Raw genomic sequence first — 4,589 nt, 5'->3', positions numbered from 1 at the left:
CAGGAAGGAGATGACGTGCGTCCACTGGAGGCTGCACCACCTGAGCTGCACATGTTCAAGTGTCGGGCACACCGTGCTGCTTCTGTCTCTGTTTAAAACTGCCAGCACACGACGAGCTCCGGACAAGAACCGCTGAAGCGTCATCCTTTAATCATCTGCAACAAGGTTCATGTCTGCTTCAGTGACAGAAGAAAGGAATTAACGTGGATGTAAGAACAGTTTTACAAAGTAAGGATGCTCTAAAATGATTGATAAGAACAAACTTAATAAAAATCCTTTGTTAAAAAGGCCCCGTGTTGTTGAAACACTTGTAGTTTAATCAAATCCCAAAATGTCCATGCATAAATATAAACTTTCAGTTGTTTAAAATCAAAGTGCCAGAAGAGGTGGCACTCAAGCATTGCAAGAGCCACTACTGCCCCCTGCTGGTCACTTCATGCACTACAACCTGATAAATATGAAAACACGACTCACTTTAAGCTTTTTCTTTTTTGTGGAAATATGTTACAGTTCTATTATAGGTATTTAAATGCCCAGAGGGAGAACAACAACAAAAGACGGTAGAAAAAGTAAGAGCAGAAGGTGCAGAGACTGAAACGGTTTGACGGACCCATCAGGCAGAACCAGAGTCCAGCGTGGACTCGTGTCAGCAGACGTCCAACAAACACGGCAGGTGTCGTTCATGCAGGTGCACGAAAAACAGCAGCGGCATCGAAAGGACAGCGCCTCCTCCTCCGGCGAGCTCTCGGTGATTAGCAGCACGCGTGTGGTTTACGTGAAGGTGTGGACGCAGCGTCTGCGCACACACACAGCAGAGCGACAAAGTGCTTCATGCACACAAACACACAACAGACGAGCAACTTGGACACACACACAAAAAACACACCAGGGATAGTTTAGTTCTCGTCAGACCTGTGGTTGGCCGACTTCAAATTCACAATTTTACTGGTTAAATACACGTTTGTTTGAAGTATACAACAGCGTCGAGTAATATGTAGTAGTTTCAGTGGCTCACACAGTAGAAACATTCAACATGTTGAAGCCTTGGCTGGTGTTAAGATTCACATCCTGCTTCTTGAACCGCGTCAGAAGGTTCGGCTCAGGTTGAGACGACGCTTCAGCTGTGGCCAGGCGAAGCTGGACGACACCGTCCCCCCTCCACCAGTGAGAAAACGTTCTGGTCGAGTGCAGATCCCATCTGATTTTGACTGGAACTTATAAAACGTCATAAAACTCTGTCATAAATGCAAACTGAGAAGTAGAAAAATGTCTTTAATATAAATTACACCAGTCTCTGATGACGACGTCTCCGTGGTTCGGTCTCACGCACGCAGAAGCACGAGCTTCGTGAGCCCCTGACTCAGCTGCACAACATGCTCTACACATTTTACCCACGGTAGAGAACAAAGAAACGATCTCCACTGAAATTAAATCTCTGCACATACAGTAACGCTACATCCCTTCCTTTTCTTCTCTGAATGCAAGAACACAAGCAAGGTGCAGTTGAGGGCGACGGACGAAGGGCCGTCCCTGTAGCTGCCTTGTTTTAGCTCCGCCCCTGCAGGTCGCCTACAGGGCGGCACCAGTCGGTGCGGCTTGGAATGTGCCGACGAACTCGTCGGAGGTGAGCCAAGGACCTCAGCAGTCAAACCGCATTTCCAGCGACTCCTCGAAGCTCCGGCCGTCGTGCCCGGCCCCCGACAGGAAGGCGGCGGAGACGGGCGCGCCCGTAGCTGTGGTGACGTTGAGGAGGGTGCCGCCCGGGGAGCTGCTGGTGGGACTACGGAGGGCCGCTGCCGTGATACTGGTGAGGTTGATGCCCAGCGTGAGACGAGTCTGTTCCAAAGCCTTCTCGGGCACGGCGAAGGCCTCCAGCTTCTTCTCTCCGTTGGCCATGTAGGAGTTCTGGCAGCCGCGGCAGATGCAGTCCAGGCATGCCTGCAAACAGAGGAGGTCAGAACGGGGCTGCAGCTCGTGTTCTCTCTAACAACTGGACCGGACATTACAGGCCAGCGCACGACACGCTCAAACAACTGGACCGGACACTACAGGCCAGCGCACGACACGCCCTCGAGCTGGCTCTGCTCAGAGGCCGAGCTGTGGCTGCAGAGGCCGACACCACGCTAACGCAGCGAGCTAATGTGTTTTGACAACAAAAACATGGTTCGTCATGCTCCCTGTTCTCAGACTGATGTTTGCAGGTGCAGCTCCAGATGTTCTTACCTTGCGGTTGGAGTAACAGGGGCAGCGCTGCCCCCTACAGGTCAACACTGAGGGGTTCTGGGTAGCTCGGCCGCACTTGCAGCCCTTCTTCTCCACAGTTTTTTTATAGAGAGGTTTTGAAGGGCTGGGTGGGTGCGTGAGGGGGTGCGGGTGGGGGTGCGGGTGGGGGGGTATTCTGTCCCGAGGCTGTGCACGAGGCTTCGGCACCCCTGGCCTGGCCTTTGTGTAGGCTTTCTTGTTGGCCCCGTGATGCTCCAGTGTCTTTTTTAGGACCTTGCTGGGGATCAGCATGGTCTTGTCCACCTTGGGGGGGGCCGCCGTTGGAGACGGGCACCAGGTGTTGAAGTGTGGCTGCAGAGAACTTGGGCTCATACTTGGTGGGGGCAGCAGGGTTAAGGTGGTAGGGGGAGCAGATGGCACTGACGGTGGGCCCTTGTAAAATGCTGGAAATGGGGAGGGGCTGCACCTTCTCACTGTCGCTTTCCGAGCGAGAGCGCTTGCGGTGGGACCGTGGGGGTACATGGGGAATGATTATGGAGGGCTGAGGTGGGGGCTGAAGAAGATGGTGGCTGTTCTCGTAAATGAGGTGGGAGGAGTCATGCCCTGGGGGACAGTGGGGCCCGTTGAGGTTTGACTGAGGTACACAGGGGTGGTAGTCCGGCTGGGGGGTGGGCTCAGGTATAGAGTCAGGGTCGGTCTCTAGAGTTCTGAGCACCTCCTCCACACTCAGTAACAACGGCCCCCCACCGTGCTTCAGGTCGTCTCCAAAGGTGCTGATGTCACAAAGCCCCGCCTCCCCGCTTCCCGTGATGCTCACGCACACGGGCACCTCCTCAGAGAAGCGTTCCTGTTTGGCAACGCCCCCGCCCGTCTCCATGGTGACGGACTGCAGCGAGTCTGAACCGAGCAGACCGTTACAATCGTGGAGTCCGTTAACGGTGGCGGCGCTCCGCTCCTCACGCTTCACCTCCCTCGTGGGCGTGGCCTCGCCAGACCGACTCACCTCCGAGGTGGACACGCTCTGGGACACGTCCTCGGGCTCCGGCTCGCTCTCTGCCAGCGCGAGACCTTCGTCGAGGACGGCCTGCAGGTCCTGCGAGTCGCCGGCAGCGCTGGCGATGTGCGACGCGAGCGGCGACTGGGCGATGTAGAGGCAGAGCTTCCTGTAACAACGGACGAGCAAGGAGAGCTGCTCGTTCTCCTCGAAGCGGCTGTAGTCCTTGCACCAGCTGCAGGACGGCTTCAGCTGCATCCTCTGACCCTTGCAGCTCCGACACACGTAATGCTGACATGACGAGTTGGTGGGAGCAATGGGGTCCTGCAGCAGATCACCTGCAGAGTGACACAAACACGTCACAATAAGCCGCCAACACAAACAGTGTGCAACAGCTCGGAGTGGGTCGTACGTGCACAGAGTCTAAACAAACCCCGTCAAACTAACGTGGTGGCATTAAAAACGACAAACATCCACGGATTACTGTTTGACAGCTTCCTAAAGAGCATCTCCCTGAGAGGCGCTCGGCAGCGTGCCCGTCTGGACGACAGCATCTCTTTGAGAGGAGCTTCCGCCGCAGCGCTGGCTGTCAAAGAGCGCAGCTGCACACGCAAGAAGGGACGACACTGCATTCATTCACAAGAAACAACCCCCACAGTCAGAGGCCCGCGCACAACACCCGCAGCTCCACGTGCTTTGATGGTTATACGTCATTTATAAAGCAGAGGTGGAGGTTCTCTGACAAGCTGCTCTTCTGCAGAGCTGTGCAAAAGTCTCAAGCCAGCCCAGACTCTATTTTACTTTATTGAAAGTTTTTCAGGGGCTTTAAAAGTGTTGGAGGGGGATTGTGGTTGCTTTCAGAAAACCTGTTTACAGTTCAGGAACTGAAACATTTGAGAGGATTCATTTTGTCGTTAAGCCATGAGCTACAAAACGTTGGGGCATAAAGAGGCTCCTAATATCAAAAGACCCACGATATTTATTTCAACATGTCAGACGAGTCAAGAAAAGAGCCGTTGCACCAGCCTGTTATAAAAATAATTAGTTCTTTTTAGGTGAACAAATGAAAACACTAAAGATAAAGCTCGTCCAACAACTTAATTTTAGCACCTACAAATTGAATTAAATGGAAATTTGGAAAACAATCAACCTAAAGATAAAACACTTCTCAGGTCCCAGGTCAGATTTATGTCAAAATACAAATAAATAAAAATAAAAAACAGACAAAGACAAAAAAAAGGACATCGATAACAACAAAAAAGGTTAAATCTTGTCATCTGAAACATTTCTCACTTAAAGAAACTGGTCCGGATGACACAATTTAACCTTTTTGTTGAAAAATGAAACCATTTAAATTAATTTTTTGAGGCAT

The 4,589-nt window shown here is 52.1% G+C and overlaps 1 pseudogene; it reads right to left on the bottom strand.

The window, feature by feature from the left end:
- Positions 1-1,214: 1,214 nt before the first annotated feature.
- LOC119426806 overlaps positions 1,215-4,589 on the bottom strand; it is a 5,080-nt pseudogene continuing 1,705 nt past the window's right edge.

The sequence above is a fragment of the Nematolebias whitei genome, chromosome 20, assembly GCF_014905685.2.
Source record: "Nematolebias whitei isolate Nwh7 chromosome 20, NemWhi1, whole genome shotgun sequence".
NCBI classification, from domain to species: domain Eukaryota; kingdom Metazoa; phylum Chordata; class Actinopteri; order Cyprinodontiformes; family Rivulidae; genus Nematolebias; species Nematolebias whitei.
Note: the sequence above shows the minus strand (reverse complement) of the source record. Positions and strands in the feature narration are given on the sequence as shown.